Here is a 25611-nt window from a genome sequence, read left to right on the forward strand (position 1 = left end):
CCTATCTCCATAAATGTTTTTCTTTGGAGTCCTTAGAAGTTCTTAGCTTTAATGATAATTTTTGGTAATGACTCCGCCCGGACAATTACCTGATACATTAAACCAAGCAGATGCCTTTGTTTAGATGATGATGTAGTCTCTCAACATTTTCTGCACTTGACAATTGTTCAGGTTCAGGAGAATTCTGTTTAAATACCCTCTAATTTCTGATTAAAACCTTTGCTCTGCCTTGAGGTGGCAGTGCCACTAAGATGTTGTTATTAGTCTTGAAGTGAAGCTCTGTTAGCAGGTGTTCAGTATGGCTAGGCAACAGTGTTAAAGTTCATCTTGGTTGGAGACCATGCTCTGTTTATTCACAGGGTAAGTGCTTACTGGGGATGCTGGTGGTTTGTGGTGGCTGTCAGGACAGGCGAGCACAGCAGTGTGGTGAGGAAAGGCAGATCCCATTGCCCATTCGCAGAATTTCTGCTAGAACGTATGTCAATCACTGTGTCTAGTAGACATGGCAGTACAAATTATGTCATAGAGGACATGTAGCTGGTTTTGTACTTTCTTGACATTTGGAGTTAATTTTTTGGCATTTAGTTAGTTGTACACTCTTATGCTGTTTTTTTTATTACCTTGATGCAGCAGGTAATTTTGTACAAAGGCTTGTTCTGGGGCTGCCCTTTAGTCACATATGTTTTAAATTATCTGAAGTTTATTTGACTGGTGATTAGGAGGCTTTAAAGCAGGTAACTGAGTGCATCTCCAAGGGGAGAAAAAAGAAATGTACTTAAAACTTAACCGAAGCCACCGAGTGACACAGAGCATTGGTGTAAATGAAAGCTACGTTTTGAGAGGGAGAGGGGCAGACTTACTAAACGTGCCACTGAGCCTTCCTCAAAACTAGCTACTTGCTTGCTGTTTGGATTGTTGTTAACTAAGACTAAAGGAGGAGATAAGTGTCTTTTTGATCAAAGGGACATGCTACTGCTGTAATGCAGTTTCAGTTCATTGGTAATCTATGATTCAGTGAATAGCTTGTGATTCGATAATTCATGTTTAAAGACGGAACAATGCATCAGACTCCTTGCAGTAAATGGCTCCTTTATGATCTGCTATCAAAGCATGTTCATTATTCTCCTCCTCCCTTTAAGCAATCATTGGGAAATGCACCAAAAGAAACAGAATTTCAAAACGAGAACAAAAGATCTCAGGAACTTTTTTAAAGGAGGGCAGGAAGAAAGTATGTAGTTTGAGGCATCAAAGTGACAAAAAAAACATTGTGCTTACACTGATGTCTGCAGACCCTCTGGGAAATACATAAATTGAGGTTGGCTTTATCTAAGTTAACATCTTCCTAGCTTATCTAGTCACTATGATGCCTGCATGATAAGATCTCTTACAAGCGATTTCTTGAAAACAACACAGACATCTCCTGCTCATACCTGTATATATGTTTCTTCATTTCTTATTTTAGGACCCACAGCTTAGCTGTACATTTCACTGGCTAAAAAAGGGAGGGCTTGCATGCAGTGGTGGCCGAATCTATTAAAAAATGTTTCCACTATATGAGTGTGTTTAGAAATAGGCAGAGTGAGTTTCTGGAAGTCTGCAGATCTTTTTTCAAGCCCCAGGTAAGGCAGGTGGCAGTGGAATTTGAGGAATAGCCAGCTGCGGGGCTGCTGTGCTGTGATGCTCTCTTCTTGAGCTCACAGTTTTCTGACTTCATTATATGTTATTGTGCCTTGCTCCTAGATCATCCTTAATCCTCTTTTCCTCATTGTCTGACTTCCTCATCTTTCTTCATTTAGTTTGGAGTGTATTGCCAGCTTGTTTCTGTCTGCTTTTATTGTCTGATTCTTCATGTTCTCAGATCTCTTACTGTTTGTTGTGATTTTTTTCTAGATGCCAAATATTGTTTCAAAGCTCAGTAAACAGTAGGGATTTTATATTCATTCTTCTGCTGTGGAAGACAGTGTTGAAAGCAAACAAAGGCTGATATGCTCCTTCCCCAGCCCAGCCATCTCTCAAGGAGTGGACACGGTTGCGACTGAGGATAATCATAGAATCATTAAGGTTGGAAAAGACCTCTAAGATCATCGAGTCCAACCGTCAACCCAACACCACCATGCCCACTAAACCATGTCCCGAAGCGCCTCATCTACACGTCTGTTACATACTTCCGGGGATGGTGACTCAACCACTTCCCTGGGCAGCCTGTTCCAAGGCTAGCCCACTCTTTCAGTAAAGAAACTTTTCCTAATGTCCAATCTAAACCTCCCTTGGTGCAACTTGAAGCCATTTCCTCTCGTCCTAAATGCTGCTGGGGGTGCAGCATCCCTGGGTTTAAGGTACCAGGTCACAGCTTCAGAGACATCTGGCTTCTGTTCCCAGTTGTGGTGCAGATGGTTCTGCACGATCTCAGGCTGGTCACATAGTCTGGGTTCCCAGCTTCCAAGTTACAAAACCAGAGTCAGAGTGGCTCCTTGTATGTGCTGCTATGAATTTCTGTTCATGAATGCACACGGAGCATTCAGGAGCTCCTGTATGGCGTTGTGAATATGGGAAAACCCGCAGCAATATCACAGTTTGAGAGAGGAGACGTGACTGGATCCGCACAAATAACTGTCTGTTGTTAAGTGGATGATCTGGAAAAAGAAACGGGGGCAACTGTTGCGGGATGACTGGGAATGAAAAATTGTCAGCTTTTTCTTGCCAAATTGAAAGAACAGAGAAAATTTCATTTCAATTTAAATATAATACTTTGATTTGAAGGTAATTTTTTTACTTAAGAGATTCTTTTACTAAATATAAGCAGTTCTTATGCAGCTCCATTTCAGAACATACGATTTAGAAAATATTTAAATTAAGTGCTTTCATGCTTTTAGCATCCTTAAATTTGTTTTTTTCCCTGTTAAACTGTCTGTTGAATTCAACATGATTTCACAATTAGCCTTGTTCACCCTCAGACTGTGGGATTTTTTCCTTTTTTGTGTCTAAATTATTCTTCTCAAAAATTCCTAACCAGCTGTTGTGGTTCATTTCAACTGCAGGAGGATTTCAAAGTAGACAGCTATAAATAATCTGCTAGAATTTTACTCGGACATGAATCTTGACAGTCTCATCTTGTGAAAAATATTCCTGAAGATTTAATGACCAAAAATGACCAATGCTTCCATTTATTGCTTCCCCTGAAACATGTGTGAAGCTAATATTAAGGCACATGCCTAGACTACAGTGCGAAATTAATTACAATCACTGCTGCTGCACACCTGATGAATACATAGTAAGTTGACATTTAAAATAAATTGGGCACGTCTTTTACAATAAGAGGAAAAATGATATAAATTTCACATAATTTCCTCAATAATGCTAATAACAATTCATGATGAATAGCAGGTGTTTTTTTAGTTTACTAATGTAGATATAAAATAGAATTACATGATTATTTGTAAACCATTACCTCTTGGCTGCCTTGTTAGTCCCGAGGGTGTGAAAAATAGAAAGGGATTTAAGGAAAGATACCCGAATCTGCTCTTTATCATACTTGACTAGAGAGCAATGCTATAAAACACTGAGGCTCGGGAGCTTAATGAAACTTTACGCTTTTCGAGGCTGTACAGGTCCTTCTTTCTGAGACTCTCTGAGTGTTTATCAAACACTAAGCAATCAGTCAGGGCCTGAGTATCTTGGATAAAACTTCTTTCTGCTCTGACATTCTGTACTGCAACTTCTGCCAAGATTGGGGATGTTCTGGTAGCTGGCTGGGACAGGATGGTTACGCAGAGGTTTCAAGTGGGGCGAGCGCTGGCTGGGCAGGACTGGGCTGAGGAGAACGGTGCACTGTGCCAGTTGCTCCAGCCTTGGAGCCCAACATCTGAATGTTGTGCTCTGGATGTGGACAAAAGAACAAGCAGACAAGGAGAAAAGAGGACAGGTAGCACTAAGATGAGAAACTGAAGCACAGGGAAGAAAAAAAAAAAACAGTGACTGAGTTCATGGAACACAGTAGGCTGAAAATGGTTTTTCTATATTCCAAGGGGGATAGCTGACATTTCCTTAGTCTGTTAACCAGATGTTTTCTTCAAACAGTGCAGAAATCTATAGAAGGCACAGGGCTCTCGCTTGAGACTTGTCCTGCTGTGGCTAGGAGGACAGTGTTGTCCTAGATTTCTGGTAGGAACACGAAGGAATTGGATTCTTACTTTAACTTTGTCCCTGGCCTGCTATATTGATGTTCTCAAGTCACAATTTTGCACTGTGCCTCAGTTTCTCTCTCTCTCAAACGAGATTGTATTTTCATTCATGGTGTTTGTGTTCTAACAATGAAAGTGCTATAGAGAAGAAGAGGGATGTGATAATGTTCTATACGTTTTTTTTATGAATCCTCATCTATGTAACTTTTAGAGTTTCAATGTTAATTCCCTCTCTCCCCAAAGCAAAGTTCAGTTAGAAACCCCTGAGAGAACCGGGGCATTTTGGACTCTGGACTCTGTTGCTGCAAAAGCAGGGCTGTGTAATGCAGGAAGATTTAACAGTAGGTGAAGATTTTCCTTCCCAAGACATCGTGTTTGATTACAGCTGCAACAAATTTGATAGCTGCAAACACTAAGTGCCTGATTGAAAAGAAACAATTATGCCTAGAAGAACACTGCTTATTTTAAGAAATTAGAAGTGTTTAAATACAGAGAGAAAGAGCCCCAAGTAAATGGTGCTGTTTTCCTTCGTAATAAATACCCTCCTCTTTCTCAAGCACAAATATCTCATTCTTTAGAGGGTTGTTTGTGGAGCTGTGCATACATATTTGGAAAATACAATTAAAAATTGGTTCCTGTCCCTCTTTGACCATTCCTTTTGCTAAATGCAAACAAGGTTTCCTGATTCTGTGCTGCTCTGTGGATGTATTGCTGCTGTGCACAAGTTGTGAAACTGCTTCATTTCTCAGTTTTCCCATCTGTCATTTGAATTTACGGTAACAGTTGCGCCATTAATGGAAGACAAATTGATCAGTTTGAGTTCTCTCCATCTTTGGAAACAGAGTATTCAAGATTTTTGTAAAATCAGATAACAACTGTCAAAATCAGCTTCTGATTATGATAAAGACAAACACTGTCCTTGGAAAAAAATTACGAACACAATGTACACTTTTTTGGAAGTCCTCTGATAAATTGGGAAATAGTGCTCCCATTTTTCAAAGACCAGAATGGAGGAATTTGGATGCACGAATCCTTTGTCTTTTGAAAATGAGTCTTTATTACGAAACTCTGGGAAGAGTTTCTGAAAATTTGGCTCTAATTTGCTTGTGCTATGAGTAAAACTTGGGCTCTGGTTTGGATCAGATTCACTGGGCTGGGAGAAAGTTCCTCAGTAACAGTTCAGATTTCAGTCCCACCTGCTTGCAGTTGATGCTGGGGGGTCAAAGCTGTTATGGGGACTAGAGGCTTCAAGAGATATAAAACAGCTGGGAGCAGCCTACCAGAGGTGGTGTGTGGCCATGCTGTCCCTGAGGGCTGGTTGGTGGTTACATGGTGACTCGTGCTTGTCCAGTGGCTGCTCAAAGCATATTCCTCATCTGTGTAAACAGATTTCAGAGCTGCCAGGCTAGTCCTGAATAGGCTAAAATTTTTAAAGCCATAACCGAATGTACTTTTTATGCCAATTTGCCTTCTGAGCGAACACCATATTGGGTTCATTTACACATCCAGCTGGGTCCCAATTCTCTCAGTACCTAAATCGTAATTTGAAGCATACAGCATTCTTGGTAAATGTACTGCCTTGATGCTTTTCTCCTTTTTCAGACCAAGACAAATGAACGTGAATCCTGAGTTGCAGCAAAGTACAGATTAACCCTTGTTCTGGTGGCAGTGGGAAGGATGAAGGCTCTGAGCCTTGCTCTGCTGTTCCTTTTTTTCTGGAAGTTTGATGTTGCTTTATTTTTCTGGTGATTGAATCTCTTCAAGAGATGGTTTAACGAGTTCAAAACCAAAATGGCATTGCAGTTGAGTGCATGGATCTGGATGCCAGAGTGTATTGAGTCTTTAACAGCTACTTTTACTTTGGTTTGCCTAGTATTGGGCATGTTGAGTGTGTGGCATAAAGCTTTCAAGGACTGTGCAATACCTTTTCAGGACTTTCTGTTTTAATAGACATAATTCTTTACTTCCCATTCGGTCAAGTGCTCCTGCAGTTTTTGGCATTTTATCCTTATCTGCTGTGCTTAATGTACCTTGCCGTAGTGGTGTGTGTGGGGTTTTTTGTTTGTTTGTTTACTATGCCTCCTAATTTGAGTATCAGTTGTGACCTGGGAAAGATTTAGCTTTGACTCCCTTAGGCTGATCTCTCCCTCCTCCCGTGTATCTCACCAGCTGAGTTGGGGTTATGTTGGAGTCAGTGCTGGGAAGGGAGACCTCCCCGGGAAATCCCATGATGCCGATGGGAGGTAGGTTTGGTGAGTCAGTAGATAGTACCGCGTTAGTAGTGAATCTGATGGCATTGCGTGTTTCCTTTAAAAAGAATAAAGAAAATTCATATTGAGTTGATGAATGTGATTACAATCATTGCTGGTTTGCTTTTGCAGGTGCTTTCTTTAGCTTCAGGCAAACAATCTGAGTGGCTTGATGCCTGTGAACATTAAAGGGCGTGTACCAAATCTGTGAGTGTTAATAAGATGCTAAATACGAAATGAGTCTAGCATACTGATGTCTTCCCATTTAGGCAATATTTTATTGTTCTAAAAATTCTTCTGAATTTCAGGTGAAGAGTGCTCTGCTTTTTCTGGGCTGGAGCAGTATTAGACTGTACTGTTTGACGTTCTACTTCAGTGGTGGTTGTAACTGGTGAAATGATTCCTACATGTATAAATGGCCAGAGCTCCATGCTGAATCCACCCTATTACTTTTCATTATTAAAGAGCTGTGCTCAAGAATTAAAGTTTTAATTAAAAAAAAGTTTGTAGGTCTCACAGTTTGTAGAGATAAAGCTATGGAGAAGAACAGCATGGGAAGCCATAAAATGGTGTTTCTCTGAATGTGCCAACACTCTGAAACAGTGGGTTCAAAATGCCCCTTTGTCTCTTAAGAGGCTTTAACACTGTAACTTTGAGATGTTCATTACTATTTTAAACTAATTCACAGCAGATGATTGCAGGAGAGATGCAGAGTTGGTTTGTTCCTTTCAGCATCTTTCAGCTGTCTCTTGTTTGCAGACAGGGGAACCTGGCTATGCTTTATGCTGCTGTCTAGGAGCAGCAGCCCGAACTCCCGTGTCTTCCGTGATGTTGGTACAAAATATTGTTACCTGTCTGAAAACATGCTGATGGAATTAGTTGTATTGAATTGATGATAAAAATATTAATATGAAGATTTCTGTGCTCGTTACATATTATTCTTTTTATAGTTAATTTGTTCAAAATTGTAATTAATTTAAATTTTAGAAAACTTCCCATCTGTTTGTATTGTGGAACTGTAGAACCTAAAAACCTTCCTGAAGAGTTTAAATCCTGATTGTTGCAAATTATATGGAGTGCTATAAAGAGAAATTGCCCATATTTTGTATGTAGGCCCACCATATGGAGAAGCAATGAAATAGCAGAGCACAGTAGCAGATGACCCAGGAGTTTTCATCTAATTCTAATAACCAAAAATTGTTATATTAGTTTATTTTGCTGTAGTAACTTGCTTAGAGCATTCAAACCAGCCAAAGAGATCAGCAGCTGAGATCCTAAATTGGCTGTGCTGGCCTCATGTGCTTCTTAGTAATCCTTACTGTCACTGTATCTTATCGTTAATATTTATATCTTAGCAGGTTTGTGGATGAGTTGACTTGTTTTGAGTCACATTGCTGTTTCCAAATGGCTGTAGAAGAACTGATTGTTCTAGAAACAAAGCAAGAACTCCACAGATCGTGTTTGAATGTTGATATTCCTATGTCTGGAATGTCCTAATCCATTTTATTACACGAGGATTAAAAAAGCATGATTGATCATAATGAACATCATGCCTGAAAGAAAGGATAGGAACAAAAACTAGATGCTATCCCTTCGTTGTTACTGCTGCCTGTAAAGTAGCAATAAACCTGGAGGGAAGCAGAAGTAGTTCGAGTCTTGCTGGAGAGGGAGGCAGTGATGCAGTGACACTGTCTAATGATAAATAGCTAAAGGATAACATAGCCTTGCAGCAGCTTTGCCTCCTGCTCCTCTGCGCTGGAACATCTGGCGTGATTTTACTATGGAGCGTGGGGAGGTGAGGAGCAGAACGCTGTGCACCTCTGTGTTCACTGCTCTCGTTTTAGGGTTCATATCACTGCACTTATGAATGTGTGCGTAGAGTGCTGTCAAAGCTATGCCAAACCATGCAGCTATTCAGTCCGCACAGTGTGTTTTAATTTGCTTCTTGTTTGCAAAGTATTAGTATTTGGACTACATGATAAATGAAGATACCAAATAAGCAGTAAGGCAATGCAGCATTGTCAATAATATTGAGTGACAGGATTGTTCTACACAGTGTGGTGTCTGGAAGAGAAGTAGTTTTATAATTAGATTTAAAGCATAGTATTGGATTGATTCTTACTCCAATTAAGTATTTTGTACCAGTGTAAAAAATTTGGTTGGCAATTGGTTTGCCTATCATATGGGTTTTTTTTATGGCTGCTCTTTGGAATTTTTCCACAATAGCTCAGCTCTGTAGCTGTGTCCCTGTTTGTCATCAGCTGTTCGCAATGTGCATTTAATGTACCATATGCATATTGGAAACGAGATTTTGCACAGTCAACTGTTCTGTTCAGTCACGTGTTTGGAATGGTGGATGCAAACTTGATGAGGGAAATACTAGTATCTGGTTGGTCAAAGTCAGTCAATTGGGCTTTATATCCCAAATTAACCTGAGTTCCTGCCAGTGCTTCTTGCTGCCCTTTGCTGCTGGCCTGTGCTAAGCACTGGAAGAACTGGTGTTGGCTTGACAATGAATACATACCTTTGATGTCTTAGCTGTGATGTTTAAAAAAAAAAAAAGACTACTTCAGAATTTGATAGTAGTTTAGACAAGAGAAGTTGTTTTATAAACAACTTTTAAAGGGCAGAAAGCCAACAGAAATCTAAAGTTGGCTTGTAAACCCTGTTTTGCTATTTATTTCCAGTTATCTGTATCTGTTTACTCCTTTTTGTTCCATGGAGGAAACTGTTCTCATGGTCAGAAGCATATTCCAGTCATCAGTGGCATTTCAACCTTGAAAGGAAAATGAATGGCAAATTGGCATGACAGTGGTGACACAATTAGTTTTCACAGCCTTGGCAGGAAATGGTGTAAGTGCTGCTCAGTCTGATGCTTGCAGATAACGTCCAATAAATTTGCTGAAGTAAAATCAAGCAAATAAGCCAGGTGTTTGCCCATTGCAGTGTTTATGAGCTTGGTGCTACATCAGGTAGTCAGGCATTCATAAAACAAAAATCTTGAAGATGAAGTAGTATGCGTAAATAGCTGTGCTGGCCACTGTACTTCCCTGGGAAGTTTTGCTAGGGATACCTGCACTTGTTTATGAACAGGCACTTCTTTTCTTTAGGTGAGGGGAGTGTTCAGGTGCAAATACCTCCTGGTGCATAAAGCTGAAATTAGCTCTGTTGCTGGCTGAGGTGCAGTTTGGCTTTGAATAATGAGAGCCTCTCCTGAGTGCTCAAGGTCAAGTACTTGTGTGGCTGGTGCCATTTGTAGCATTGGCTTAATAAAGCAGCGAGCTCTGGGACCTGGTGACTTGCAGAAGCTGCATCTGAGTAAGGGAAAATACCTTAAAAGCTCCACTTCAATGAGTTGTCTGTGCTTCGTCTGCTGTCAGATGGGTGTGAGCCTGTGACTGACCGTGGTGCACAGACAGTGGTACTGGGCCAGGCCCTCAGCTGGTGTAAACTGGGCGTGCTCTGATTTCAATGGATCTTGGTGCAGTCACTTAATTCCAGAGTGTTGCTGGTGCTGAGCACCCATCAGGGTGGGGAAGTTAACCTGGAGCATGTGGGTTTGGGTGGGGGGGTTTCAGTGGATCTGCTGTTGCTGGATGAGGCTGGGGAGGCTGCAGGCTGGGGTTTTGTTGGACCATTTGTTTGCCTAAGCTGATCATGCAGCTTCTCGTGGCAGTGCTTGTTCCCAGAAGCCTGTGGTGTTAGTACTGGAGAGCCTGTGCTACTTGGTAGGATGTTTTGTGCTGTGACAGCCTGGAGTCACTGCTCTGTAAATGTCGGTGCAAGTGAGGTGCCATTGCAGTGAAGGATTCATGTCATGAATACAAGAGCAGAGGGTTGGTGGCTGTGGATATGTGCTCTAAATTCTTCTTGCTGTCTGTGTATGTTAATACTGTTCAAACAAACTTGTACTAAAGACGGGGGTTTTTTTGATATCCTTACTGCTTTCCATCTAAAGCCAGCAAAAATGGCAGAGCGGCTCCCTGTTTCAGTAAACGTTGTGGCAGATGCGTTGCTTTCCATTATGACTTCAGATTAAAACAACTCCCTGGGGAACTGGGGAAGGAAGAGTCAACCTTCCTATTCTTATTCTTTTTAGCGACACAAAAGATTTTTATTACTTAAATGAGCTCCCAGCAAGTCTGCCTTAATATACTACTAATTGATTTTAAGACTTGAAAGCACCAAAGCTTATTAGCATTTGCTGACTCGGCTAGAACCCTCCCCACATACTAGAGGATGGAGTGAGATATTGACCCATGTTGCTGCAGCACTAGATGAAGTTGAGGGAATATTAAGTGTCTCACACTGGCATTTGATTTGCATATGCAAATGAGATCAATCAGTGCAGACGCGGGAGAACCGGAATGCTAATGCTTTGCAAATAGGATCCAGTATTAAGCATTTAAACAAACATCAAGTGACACTTGCTCAGCTACAATATGGGGACACTTTGCTGTGAAGGAGGTCCCACTGCTGCTCCCCTCGCAGTACAGCTGCTTTGTTGATCAGCCTGTTTTAGAGGAGAGTATATAGAAGTAGTGCAGAAAACACTAAAGAATTTGTGAGACTTTGATATTGCTTCTGCTTTTGTGGCATTTGGAAATGGAGGGCTATTTGTGCTTGAGATGTACTTGCCTGAGCTGTGGGTTGCTGTACATGACTAGACAGGTGAAAGGTACTGAAAATCAGTACCTGGAAGTCTCAGCACAGCAGTGTGAGGGCAGTTTATGAAGGACTTGCATTGTAATCTTTTTTCTTAAAACCTTCATTTTCCTCCCTTCTTGCTCCTTTTTTTTCCACATATAATAGAGAGCCATTTCTTTTCAATCAAGGAATCTATTTGCAGAACATGTAGTTTAGATGCGTTTGGTTTTGTTTCAGCATACATTTCCATAAAAAGTCACCACTAATGAGCTGTGCGAAAATTTCAGACTTGCTGCCAAACCAATTTGGTTAAAAGGCTCGTCTGTCCTTCATTACCATTTGATCCTTACACATGCACAGTGTGCTTGAGCAGGTACAACCATGGTAGCTATGAAAAGGAAAGTGAGATGCTGAAGATAGCATCTCAGATCTCTGAAAAATCCTTGTTGCTACTAATGCAGCTGCTATTCTTTGTTTTACTTTATCTCCATATGTTGGTTTCCTAGCTATATTTCATCAGTGGATCAAGGTTGTGAGAATTAAGAAAGATCTCAAAAACTGTGGAGTTTCTTTCATAGTTAGAATTGGCTGACAGATCTTCTAATTATAGCCAGCGTTAAGGAGGTTTTTGGTCAGTTTGTCTTCCAAATCGGCTGCCACTGAAATTCTGCTGACTTTGAAATCTGAATCCTGGGCTTTTGTTTCCCTGTTTGGAAAGTGTTAAGTGATCCAACCTGAATCCCAGTCTCTGATTGCAGTTGTTGGCCCATCCTGTGTTCCCTCCGTAGAATGACGTTTCCAAGGGTCCACAGTCACCATCTGAGCCAGTTTCTATATTCTTGATGTTGGGGCTCCTTACTGTATTTCTCTATCTGTTTGTATTCCAAGAGGTTGTTATGTTTAATTGTTTTTATTACACTTTAATTTGCTTTTAGGATGTTGTACAGAACTCTGCACCTTGGCAGGGGAGGGAGCTCTTCATAACTACAGGTTTTATTATTTTGGCCTTCTGATGTGACCAGAGGTTTGAATACTAGTTCAGTTCTGGAGCTGCCTGCGGGAATCCACCAGCCTGGAAAATGTTTCTTGCTCCATAGGATTCACAAATGCAATTTTAGAGGTCACTGTCTAATGGTTATAAAATGTATCAGTTTGTTTCTGTGCATAGAGAAAGGACCAGGGCTGGTCCTCAGCTGGAGAGATCAGCTTGTGTCTGTCTTGCACCAGCTGGGACTTCCACAAGAATCCTCATAATCTTAAAGTGCTTTCGGTGGTCCATATTTTTTTTTTAGAGGGATCTGTATTTGAGTGTCTGCATCTTGATTAGGCACATAAATAAATTTTCCATCTGATATGCAGATCAGATAAACTTCAGAGGAAGTTGTGTGTGTGTTGCTGAAAATACAGACTAAAGCTGTCTATATGTAGCAATTTAGATAGGAAGAATTAGCTTTAAGCTCCAGTTTCTCTATTAGTAGGAGGCTAGTTGACTTTTGATAATGTAGGCAAAGCAATTCCTGCAGAAAAAGAGGAAGTGGTTTGGCTGACCAGCATTGCTTTTCATGGCTTGCTGTGAACTGGACTTACCATTCATAGCAGTGATGGCTGGGAAATAGAAAGCAGTTTTCAGAGGCACTGAAAGGAAACCTGCTTGACTGAATAACAGAAAACCTATCCCACAAAATCCTTTGACATGTGCCGATTGGATCTAAGCTCCTGTGAGACATCTCCTCTCAATCTGTTCAAATCCACCTAGCTGGATGGTAAATCCTTCCCCTTTTCTTTACCAGGTGATATTTCTTTCTGGTTTTGAGATTAAAATGTCATCTGTCCCAGTAGAACCTGACTATAAATAAGTAACTTCCAAACAGTTTGCTGGGGCCCACTTTACTGGAAGAGCCCTGTTCTATCTGTAGCTTGAGCTTTGAATTGCTGGTGACTCCTGGTGGTTTCTTGCGAAAAGTGGAAGGACCCCCAGCCCCTCTTCAGGTGACCAGGACACAGGCCAGCAGGAGGGATTTCATGGTGGAGGACATAAGTGTTCTCCTTCTGGATGTCCATAGGGCTGGGCTATGTTAAGCAGAAAGCATCGTGTTTTGGATGAGAGGTTGATCTAACACAAGGAGATCCGTGTTCAGGTCTCCATCAGTTCCAGTCTTTCCCTGACACTGAGTAGGAATGGGGGTGATTCTTGGCCTTGTACTTCTCTGCTTTGCCCTCTTATCTCTTCACTACATCACTTTTCTTTGGTCTTTTCGTCACTCCTGTGCACAGAACTTGTGAACTGTGCGGTGTCATATAGGTGTCTTTTGTGCATCTTTAAGAGCTCTTTAAGCAGTCGTCCTGTCCACTGAGGAACAGGACAGGATTCCCCTATTGTTCAGTTGCCTGCGTTACTCTTTGGAAAGCAGAGAAGTTGAGAGCTAAAGCAGATGATATGAAAAAGGCCTGTGTGTATGTATTAGACTACACAATTACTGTATCTTCAGGAAAGCTTAAATAACACAAGGCTACTACTCTGTGCAGTATACCTTTTGGCTCAGGAAGAGTGAATCCATCTTAATTCAAATTAAATGAGTATTTAATTAACTTTATCTCCACTTCCAGAAGTGAATGCACATGCTATGTGGTGATCTGTCTCTCTGATTGCCATGCATTCTCACCTTGAATAATATTTTGATGAAGAAAGCAGTATGATTAGCTGTCAGCCATTTAAGATGTAAAAAAAAAAAACAATGCCCCTCCTCCTTCTCTTCCACCAAAACATATCCCTTCGTGCAGGCTGTGTTCAACTGAAATTTGTAATTTTAAAACCTAAGAGTATGGGACTGCTTACAGCTGTATGCAGCTGGAGGGATATATTCTGCTCTCCACTTGAACACATTGGTTACTTCAGTTGAAGCAGTTTGAATTCAATCTGGCAAACTGAATATAGGTTAAAGGAAAATAAAGTCATAGTTGTGTCCACAATGCATGTTAAGAGATCAATGTGGCAAAAAGTCCTTTGCTCTACTGCTCTGCTTTTTCTCTGTGATTTACTTAGGTTGAATTTTGTTAGTGAGACCCCAAATCAGTCAAATACAGACTGATGCAGCTATCCCTGGCAAAACTACATGTATTGAAGGATGCTGGGCAATTATTTTGGGTTTTGCTGTGAAATGCTGTTCTCAGTCCCTGCTAAGGCTCTCCAACAGCTGTAGTGGTTCATGGACAGAGCTCTTTGCTTCTGTTATACTAATTTTTCTGTTCCTTGACTCAAACCAAGGTGTTCTGTATCGCACTGTACAAAAGCTGTTCATGCAGATGTGAGCTATGTTGAGAATGGTTCAGCTTCCTATATATAAATAGAAAGGGTGCATGTGTATGTGTGCATGTGTAAGAAGATTTTTCTCCTGATTTAATATTTTCTTCATGTCCTAAGTATCAACTGCCTTTACAACTCTTGCTATTCATTACCATATCTAAAAAATGGGTGGAGGAAAAGGCATTTACTTGAATGCGTTTGCAGCTCGTGTCTGGAAAATGCCACATACAGGTAATTTGAGGCTGAGCAAAAGCAGCGATGCTTCATTCGGAGCATGAACTGCTGTTGTGTGAGGAGACTATTAACAATTTTAGGGAGGTGGCAGGAAACAACACCTGTAACACTGTCAATATCTGGATGAAAATGTACTTTTACATGGATATCTGCTTTGCCACCCAGATCAGAGATGGTTCAGGGTGTTTGGGACTGTGTTCAGGGAATCTTGGAACATGTAACCAGTGCAGAACGTGTGAATTGGTTCTTTCACCAAGTATTAGAAATAGCGAGATGAAATGCTGTTTAAAGAAGGGGGAGAACTGGGGGGTGGAGGGAGTGTCATCAGTCTGAGTTTGTTGTTATTCTGGTTATTATGGGCTGATATGGCTGGAGCATTATCTCAGTTGCTCTGGGTTTGGTTTTTTTTTTAATTGACTGTCATTTTCAGCAGCTGCTTCTCAAGTGGGGAAGGTCACTGTGGCTTTATGCTCTTGAGCCTTCCATATAAACCCTATGGAGTTATTGAAGAGGAAATAGAATGATTATTCAAGCACTGAAAGGCTCAGTGATATTATTATTCATAAGAATAGGGCCAGTCAATCAGTAATCCCTGAAATGTAGAGCAAAATAAATATGACCTGGCTTTCTCTCACCTTGTAGAAGTACTAATAGATCCGACCTCTGTTTCTTTACGGCTATGCTGTACGAAGTCTTGGAAAGTGCATTCTTTCTCTACATGATAGTAAATCCTGGTATAACAGGTAATCCAACAATTAAAAATAAAATAAAATGGAAAAGCTGAACTAAACATAATACAGATTAAAATATTTAGGGACAATTACTTGACCTTTTCATTTGCTAGATAACTCTGGTCAGTGAGAAATACTTCTGATGGAAAAGTGAAAAACTCACATAAAATAGTAAAATTTGATGTAAACAGTCTGCCCTCCCCAATTTTGTATGGAAAACTGCAACAGGTTCCAGTTTGTTCTTGAAAATTGGCTTGTACACATTCTCTTTTGTATTGGGAGTATTTAATTCCTAATGATAGTCTAGTAATTCTGCATTTTTCCTGCTAAAACTTTAATTACTTAGCGATGCTTAATTATTAGCTATGTTGATCTGATATGATCAATGCCCACTTGAAAGGAATTAAACTGAACCTCTCTTAAAAGAGAATTAGATCAGGTTCTAATATAAAATATTGTACATATTTTGTCTAGACTTTGTGGAGAGAGCTTAAATGACATTGGCACCGAATGTCCTCACACAGATCGTGTGAAAGCAGATACAGCTTTTTCTGAGAACTGCCCAATGTAAACTTACAGGCATGTCTCTTTGCATCCTGAACCTGTTAACATCAAATTACTGGCTATCCCGTTAGCTCTCAGTGAAGAGGATGGTTTTAGAAAACTTTTTTTTCCCCTGGGCAGTGAACGTAATTATGCCAACTGTAACTGGTCAAAATGGATGATTTCAGTTGAAGTTACTGATTTGCATCATCACAGGCCCAGCCCAGAGCTGTAACATGCTGTATAAACTTTATTATAAGAGAAATCATTTAGTTTGTAAGAGTTAAGTGTATGAGCTTTAATTTATGCAATAGATTGAAAGCAAAATGTGTGTTACTTACGGCATTTATTCCCTTAAGTGTAGATTTTTATTAGCTGTGTCTGCATATCCCTGTCATAAAATTCATCATGTTGTTTTTAGATTGGTTTCCAAAAGACATGAGGAATGCAATTAAGCCCTGTGTGTGGACTAATAATTTTTTAACCCAGTATTTCAACTGAATTTAATAGGGATTAAGTGGTGTAAAAGATAGTTCATGTCCTGTGAGTTTTACATTAAAAACAACAACGCATGCAAGAAAAACACCGCAGCCATGACTGGTATGGAAAGATGAAGCTTTTCTATCTAAACTGGTAGTAAAATAGACCTGCCATTGTCTGAAAGCTCAGCTTCATGTGATGTTACCCTGAGGTTTGACCATCAGAGGAGATAAGAAACCACCTCTGCTTTAAAAAAACAAAACAAACAACCACCTGAACCAAAAAAAACAACCACCAAAACCCACTGAAGTGGTCTTTCAGACTATTTGATCTTTTTCTCATTTGTTCAACAGCTTCATCTGTTCCTTAACACGCAGACTTGTCTGGTGCTTTGCCTTGAGAGATAGCAAAGCATTTTGCCTGTATTTCTGTGCCAGAAAGATTGAGTAAAAACAAACAAAAAGTGGGTACGCATGCATGTGACCCCTTGAATATTGACCAGTAAATACAATGTGCACTCATGGAAGGTTGTTGGTGTGCACAGTCTGTGGCAGTCTCACCCATGCAGTTCTAAGCGGTCTGAGAGGTTTTTTTTTTTTTTATTTTTGGCTCGCACCAAAGCAAACAAGTTGCAAAAGGACAGATAACATCTTGAACGTGCTTTCTGTGAGGACATCTGCTTGCTTTGATCATCTCATAGATGTTATTTTCTTCAAGCTGACACAGCTGTGATAGTCATTTGATTATTCTTGTTATTTGCATGAAAATTATAACTAGTTACTTGATAAAGTCACGGTGACTGCTTTCTGCCCCCAGGGAAGTGCTGTGCTGTGCTTTATCTTGGAAATTTCACAGTGAGAGATCTCATCTGTAAGGATATAACTGAACAGTTGGTCTTATCCCTCTTTGCTTCTCTCACTGGAGTCTTCCCTCCACCTTGGCCACAGCTGATTGACAGACCAGGTCTTTTAAAATGTCTTTCACTCAAAGGATTAACTCGTACTGTTTTCATACACTTTGGGTACAGTTGTTCTGATTTGACTTTTAGGTTTTTTTCTAGCTAGGAGCCATCTTGCAGCTACAGACCTGTTTTGCTTTTGCAATGGAGAGGTATTGTCTAACTGGTCTTTGGCATGATTCAATCGGAAGTCAACTGCTAAGCATGCACCAAGGAGATGCACTGAACTCCTTTTCGTTTGCTTTCAGTGCTGGTTCTCCACCCCCCTGGAGGTTCTACCTATTTCTTCCTAATCTTTCAATTAATTTCAAGGCCAAAACAGTTTTGTGCACAACTTGTACTAAGATTAATAAAGGAATTTACAATTTTAGTTACAAGAAGTGTTTTATAGCATTGGTGTAAATCCGGATGTTTTTCTTCTCTGATGGGTCAGATTTTCATATCCAGGTATTTCTGTATTGAGAAATACTGAATCCAGATGACAAATCACATGCCATTAGTATATTTCAGACTGGGAAAAATATGAGCTTGCTCATTCAAAATAGATGTTTCTGCCAGAGAGATATAAATACACATGGCTTCTTCAATATTGTGGCTTCCATGCTTGATAATAAGCAATTGAGAATGGAGGGTGGGGAATCTGGCAGTTCTGTTGTTACTTCCATAAACAGCAAGGATGGGCTGGCTGGATATTTTCAGCTTAGCACAAAAGCTGAAGAAAAGAAAGAGGGTGGGTATAAAAAGCATAAAAACCTGGGTTCCAACTAATCCATTAGAGCTTATTGCTGCAAGAAGTGGCTAGTTTCTGAGCATTTTTTTTGTTATTTCTGTCTGATGGTTTTTAAAGAAGATTAGTCTTTCAAATGCTTATTTATGTACCATGTAATGTCTGAAATATAACTAGTATACTTCTCCCCTTCCAGAATTCATAACTTTCCTCTGTGCCTTATTTGAGATGTATATGTGAAAATGGTATCTCCTACTTGTTTGGTGAGGAACACAATTTCATGATTGTTTTTCCTTGCTCTTATGGAGGAAGAAAATTTGCAGGAATATTTTTTAACTCTTGCTTTTCTTTCCATTTGTTTCCCCGCTCTGTAAGGTAAGGTGATAGGTTTTTACATGACAGCATGTTCAGTTGCAGACCATCTGTAGTCGAAGATGCAAATGTCTGTCCGTTTATCTTCTGAATGTGGGAATATCTCATGGTTCAGCCTTCTCCTGATCCCTCTATCCTTTTTAGACTGCTAGCTTTTTTTGCTTAGCCTGAGCACTTGCTGCTGGAGCTTTCTTTTCAGTGCTGTGTCACTAAATTCCATGAATTTTCACCTCCTGCAGACTAATCGCTTTAGTGCTCATGCTTCATACATCTTGGCTAGAGCTCAGAAATGTCTGAGGCTGGGCATTTAGAATGATCCTGTATTTTAACAGAATAGATCCTGTAGTTTGGCATCAAGTGAATTCTTATTTTATATTAAAAACTACATAAGCCCGACTCACTGCTAAGAAAACACTGTATTTGAAGCACAACAGTTTTGATAGTCCTAATGCAAGTGACATAAAGGTGATTTGAAAATTATCCTGTTGGTCTCTAGAAAAGAGCAATTTGTTTTAAATGCTGTGTCAGAAATTGTTGTATGTATGTTTTTCAGAGTGTCTTGGACAGAGATTGAGGTCTCAGGCTTTCCTGAAATTAATCTTCCAGACATCGTGTTACGTTTTTTCAATTCTGTAAACTAACATAGAGGAACCTTTATGCTAATTAAAATTTCTTACAAGCATTGATCTTGCTTTTATCCTATTTCTCCCACGCAACCTCTCATCCTATAAAATTAGACCAGCCTTGCAGGAACATATAGTGGGAGGAAAATGAGTTTGTGCTAGCATATTTCATATAGTAATCTCATTAACAGTTGTGCTCTGTTGTGAATACATGACCAAGTTGTCCGTACGTGCTTGCTTGATGCGTTTATCCTAAGCCATCTTCCAGCATCTTCATCTGTTCTTGTTTTCATGATGGTGCTTGTGTGTTGGTGTCCTCCTGAGTGGTAGCCTCAGGTGGCTGGTAGGTAAGAAAGTTAGTGGAAACAAAAACTTAATGGAAGTTAGGTTTCTTGTTCCAGACATGTAATTATGTATGAGCAGATTCTCAATGGGCAAACCAGCTGTATTTTTTATGTTTTACAGAAAAATCGATGTTATAGAAAGTGCATTGGACCAAAGCGCCACAAAGCCTGGTGCAACTTGTGTGTACAGAAATGATAGCCATTAATTTTCCCTGGGAATTTTTGTTTCAGGCTATAGTGCTGAAAGTAGACGAGTGTCTAGGACAAAAGAAAGACTACTGCAAATCAAATTAAAAGGAAAACTTTATTTAGAGCTTGAAAAAGTGTATGTTATTCTTTAGAGACTTTAGGGTGCAATGAAAGCGCGCAGGCTGTGCTACCCCTTAAACAGATCTATTTTTATGGCATTTCTGGCACAAGTGAAGAATCCATTATCAGAAGTCCCATGAGAATTAATGCTAAATAGAGTTCTAGCCCAGCTGACCAGTCCCCTGGGCTGCAGGTAACACCTAAATGATTATTTGAACATATAAAATATTATATAAATGCCACATGTTGTTAAGCTTTCTGTTATGTTTCTGTACTGTGGAATATATCCAATTTCACTTGAGCCTCTGTTAGCTTTCCAGTGCTAGTAAACTTTTAGTCATGGTTGAAATGTGACTGGGCAGCAGTCTGTAATCCTAATGAGAGCAAAACTGACTGCTCCTGTGCTGCTCGCCCCTCGAGGGGCATTGGGCCAAGCCCGGCTCAGGCTCCTTATTCTCCTTCCAGGCCTCCTGGGAGCTCCTCAGTGAGAGCTGCTTTGTCAGCAGGGGAGTTGTGAGGGGTGGTGGCGAGAGGAGCTGAGGAAAAATTGTAAGTTGAGTGAGGTTTGAAGCCTTTGATCAAGAGAATAGATTTTCTGGTTGGAGGCAAAGATCTGGTAGAACTTAGTTTATCTGGTGGAAGTGATCCTTTTTGGAAGAATTTGGGTGCAGTGAGTTGGAAAGGAGGGCGAGGGTTACTGGGTGAAAGTGGTTAACTAGCCTGTGGAGCAAAAACTCTAAAGAACTAATGGTGTCAGTTTATTTGAAAGGTGAGAAATTGAGGTGGCATGGGATTGAATGGCAGGTGTAATCCTGTAACTGGGAGAGTGTGTTTATCCTTGCTTACAAAATGTATATTTTTCCTATATTCTTTAGTTGTTTAATCCATGCGTAGGGCTCTGTCAGTAACAAAACATGTAACCACAAGACTTATGATGTATTGGTGCTATCACAGGCCGTAAACCTTCTTGCTCCAGGGACTGCCTCTCCCAAACACCCAGGGTTTGTAAGAAGGATGATGCATCTTCTGCCTCTCTGGGAATTGTAGGACAATAGCAGTTTCTTCCTGGTCTTCTACTGTGTGATGTTGGTTTCCTTCTGACTTTGGGTACAACAACTTCCCTGATTTCAGTAAAACCTCTCAGCACTTACAGAAGCAGGTGGGTGGATGTCTTTAAACATGACTGAAAGTTTTCCAATTACTCTGCTGTAAGTGAGGGAAGATGTGCAGTACAGCAGCTCTCTTGTGGTCACAGCAGTGTGGAGTTTCTCATTTCAAGACAGTTTACAAGATGCTGAAGCTGTCTGGAAAGCTTCAAGTGTTGCAGTGTACAAATTTGCACTTAAAAGATGCTCTAGTGGAGGCTAACAAAGGCGTTTGCAGCGGGGAGTTCATTACTGAAAAGATACTTACATAACTTCCTTCCTCCTTTGTGGGATGCCCGTAACTTTTATAAAGTAAATCATATCCTGAATGTCTTTTACAATGTCAGCAGGAGATGGGACCGAGAAATGGCCGTGATCCTGAATATGTGGCAGTTGAGTCCAGCAGTTGCTTTGTTTTGTAAGAATGGGAAGGTTTAATCTGCAACCAAAGTAGCCTTTCTCCCCTACTGCTCTGATCTTTAGCTTGCGTAAGCCACAGCCTGCTGTGCTGCTTTGGAATTTGTTTAATAGCTCAGTTGTTTGGACATGATTAAAAATATAATGAATGGAATGAAGCAGTAATAAGATGAATGGCTCATAAAGGGTTTTAGTCTAAAAATATCTGTTTCAGCTTAGCTAGTATAGTGAAGACTGTGGCGGCAGTCACAGAAAAGTCCACTGCATGAATCTCTTACAAGCTTTAGTGAGCTATTGCTGAGTATGAGGCTTATGTGTCACCTTCCCTAGTTTATCTTTTACAATGGGCCCTATTTTTTTCTGCTCAAGCGTTGCTTTGACTTCCTAGCATTTCCCCTCTGAGTGCATAGCTCCAGAGAAAAGAGGTTTTACTTTTTTTAGATTGAATTGCATGTCAAACAGGTGCTGTGTAAATTCTTTCCAATGTGAGCAGCTGAAGGGGTTGAACAGGGCTTTGCCTGGATGTGCTTTGGCTGTTTGAAGGGTTCAAGAGCTGAAGACTGTTTAGATTAAGATTTAGTGTTTTCTTAATAAAAAATGCTCAAGGTGTAAATGGATAGTCACAGAAGCTGGGTATTATTCTCCTCTGTGGTAGACAGGTTTAGGGAACTGTCTATAATAAAGAGATTTTGTTCCTTCGCCTTCCTCGCAGCAGCATCTGCAGTAGAGAATGTAAGGTTGGGTGGGTGAGTGTGTCTACTTCCCATACTCTCCACCTGAAGTTTAAGTAGGGTTTGCATCTTTGCCCTTAGTGAGGGTAGACTTGTGTTGCATATAAACAGCGTAATTAAAGTATCAGGGAAAAACAGAAGTGCAAGAAATTATTTTTGAGCTGTTTCATGTTGAATGCTCAGTGAAGTGCACTTTTTTCTCCTTGTTATTTGCATGTGGGAACCTAACATGGTATTTTTGTGGTTACATGTGAACTCCTTCAATATGATCTTTCTCAGTGTAGAATTGTATGAGCAGAGTCAAAACCAGCTTTAATATCAGTGATGTGAAATTTAAACATGTAGGTTTCCCCCATGTAGTGAAACAAGATTCAGGCTAGTTCTGAGGTCTTGAGGTATCTTCTTTTCTAGGTTCAGTCCCAGTCCTTTCTTTTTCCATTAATGTGCTCTGAGTGTTCTTTAAAGCAAATCTGTATCCTGTTTCCATGACAGTATTTATAAAATAGATGCCTTTCTTGTAGCATGTATATATGGATTTTTCATTTGTAGCATCTCTTTGCATCAATTCCTGGTATTTTCAAGGTCCCCTTGAAGTATTTAGACCATTATACTATTGCAGATAGAACTTAAATGAGCATTTCTGGATAGATACAGGCCTAACCGTTGAGTAAAGCTTCACAGTATCTTGTCTGGGGAGAGAAGAGTGAATGAGGTGAATTTTTTCCATTTTGCTGATGAGTGAAATGGAACATTCATTGTGTGATAGGTGGTCTCTGCAGGTTTCCCTGCATCCCCCATCTTGTTTTCTTCAACTAGAAGGTGGGTTTTGTTTGGGAGAACTGGAGCTGTATACTTATGCTAACGATTGCAGTAACAGCTATAAGATTTTTTTTTTTTTTTCTTCACGCTGAGCTCTATGAATGATGGCCAGCAGCCACTGCAGTTGCAGAAGAGCTAAGTAGGTGGCTGGACATTTCTGCCTCCCTCTCAAATACATATGTCAGTGCAGAGGTCTCAAAAGTGGTTGTTAGTAATCTAAACTGGCAGGCAGGCTGCGAGTGTCCCTGTAGGGCCTGTCTTGCAACTGGCCTGGCAGCTTATGAGAGGCATACAGTGCAACTCAGCCATGTCTTGTCTAAAAAGTGCATGAAATTACGCCCATGTCCTTCAAGCCACATGCTCAGAAGTGACAGGCAAGTCACCTTCCAACTTAAATTCAAGATACTTACTTCAAGTGACTAGTCCTTATATCAATCAAAGAAAAACTCACTTGAGGAAGAATGCAGTGCATGGTCATTTGTTAATGTGCTTCAGTTCTCTATACGCCTGGTGGTGTTTCTGTAATGTGCTGACAGATCTGGAAGCAGTAGATATTCTCCTGTTTGCAGTAACAAAGGGACTGCAGGAGGACTCTGCAGCAGACTCCCCCTCACAGCAGGAGTGTTGACCAACACTAGATCAGGTCATCTGTGCTGTTATTTAGCTGGATCTTGAAAATCTCCAGGGACAGTGTTTCTGCAGGGTCTCTGGGAAGCCCATTAGCATGCTGTACTTCCCTGCTACTGTAGGATGTTTTCTTGACATCCACTCTGAACTCTCAGGGTATGATTTTTGGCTGTTTCTTTTCTGTTGTGTGGTGTGTTTTTTTTTTTTTTTAAACTATTCTTACAGGCATTTCTCCTTTCAGCTTCCCTGCCTGCCTTAACCTTAGCTTGCATAAATGTCCTTGTAATGTCCACTAAATAGGTTGGGACGTATGAAAGAAAAGATAGGGCAGGTCTGAGTAACAGACAAGGATTTGTAATCAGAGTAAGGTCCTTGAAATCAGAATAAGCTCTTGCTTCTGAATATATTCAGGCATTGGGGAGATCCCATGTGGGGCTAAAAACTTGTTCTCTGAGATGAGTGCATGTTATTGCATAGCTTGCAAAATTATGCTTGTGGCACATTTTGCAAGAAAGCCACCTGTGAATTTGGGAAACAGGACTGAGCCCTAGGCATGTTTTTATGACATAATTAGATCGCTTTAGCTTTGTTTTCAGTGAAGAAGATAAAACTATCTTCTAGATTTTTTTGACCAGTTATGACCGCAAATTAATAATGAATCTCTGGTGCCGGAAGCAGAAGACTACCTAGTTGCTACAGCAGCTCAGTGGACTCTTTTGTGGCACCATCCTTGAAACGTATTTGCTTTCTGGTTATTGATAGGAGGTGTCTGCACTGTGAGCTCAGCGTTCCTGGTTGCTTTTACTGTTGACCTTTCTACTCGACAGTATAATATTTCACCTTTCCTGTTCTCGAGGGCATTTCCCCACGAACTGTGTGATTTCACTGATTAGTTAATGTACTGGTCTGTAAGGTTGATGTCCCAGTTAGTTATGCCTACAGTATTGGCCATTGTGTGGTATTGAGTAGCCAAGCTTCCTGAGGAAGTATAGAAAAGATAACTGTACGAGGGAATAAAAGAGAAGGAATAAATTATGAGGGCACTTGAAAAATGAAAACAAACTAGTTTTTCCATGCTTATTTGTGGGGGTGAGCCAGACCTTATGTAGTTTGAGTGGAAGCTGAAGCAACTGGAAGCTGTGAATTATGGGAGTTTCTGGCCCCACTTCTGAGGAAATGGGTTATTCATGGTTTAACCTCAGTATAGTTGTGAGCTATCTTTGTCTTGCTTGGGAAGTCGGGTGGGCAGGAGCGTGGTGTGTGATCCCCAGCTGCCCCTCCAAAGGCTTCTGAAATCCAGGAGTGAGGCGTAGGAAAGATGTGTGAAAGCTACTAGAAGAAAGAAAATTGAGCTGCCTGTGATGCTGGTGTGAAGACTCTGCAGGTCTGTGTGTTTGGGCACAGGGATCACACAGTGCTGTAGGTGAGACCTGAGGAGCCCCAACGCTGCTGGGCTCCCAGCAGGCTTGGGCCGTGGCAGGGGCTGCTGCTGCCCTGCGCTTTGATACGTGTGCTTCCAGAAAAGTGGCTGAAAAAACTAGGAATGATATGTTGGGGTGAATGCCATTCCTCTGCAGTGAAATATTTATGAAAACGGATGTAGCTGGCTACAGTTTCTGTTTCTGGGTAATCAGCCAATAGCTAAAGAAGATCGATAAGCAGATAAACAACATGGGCTCTAAAGTTGGAAGTGGCTTTTTTTTAACAGAACAAAGAGCGTTCCCTGTCCAGGGACATTCTCCAGCAAAATGCAGAGCGGATCAACACTGGCACCCAGTGTCTAGATAGAATCAGTTCAAATCTGGTTTCCAGATCTGACACCCTTTTTTCACGCTGACGCCTTGGCTTTCAGTCTTGATGTGCACAATGGAGTGAGGTGCTTAATCTGATATGGCAGCTGAACTCTCTGGGGCTGCAGTTTTAATTCTGCTTTCGTTTGATTCCTGCAGTTGTCTTCTGGTGCTGATAACCACTGCAGTATTGCTTTTTTTGCCTTGTTTCTTATGTTATAAAAAGATGCAGGTCTTTGTTTCCCTTGGAATGGTTAACCTTAGTTTGGGGAGGAAGAGAGAAAACAAATGTAAAACCACCTTCCTCCCTCGGGAAGTTTTTTCAGGTTACCCTGCAGCTGTTAAATGCCAGTTCAATGAAGCCTTTAAACATACACTTA

The 25611-nt window shown here is 40.7% G+C and overlaps 1 protein-coding gene across 1 annotated transcript in view; it reads left to right on the plus strand.

The window, feature by feature from the left end:
* LOC104081695 (CUB and sushi domain-containing protein 2-like) overlaps nt 1-25611 on the plus strand; it is a 306834-nt gene that overhangs the window by 47742 nt on the left and 233481 nt on the right.

Source organism: Fulmarus glacialis, unplaced genomic scaffold (assembly GCF_000690835.1).
Source record: "Fulmarus glacialis isolate BGI_N327 unplaced genomic scaffold, ASM69083v1 scaffold6559, whole genome shotgun sequence".
In the NCBI taxonomy this organism is placed as follows: Eukaryota; Metazoa; Chordata; class Aves; order Procellariiformes; family Procellariidae; genus Fulmarus; species Fulmarus glacialis.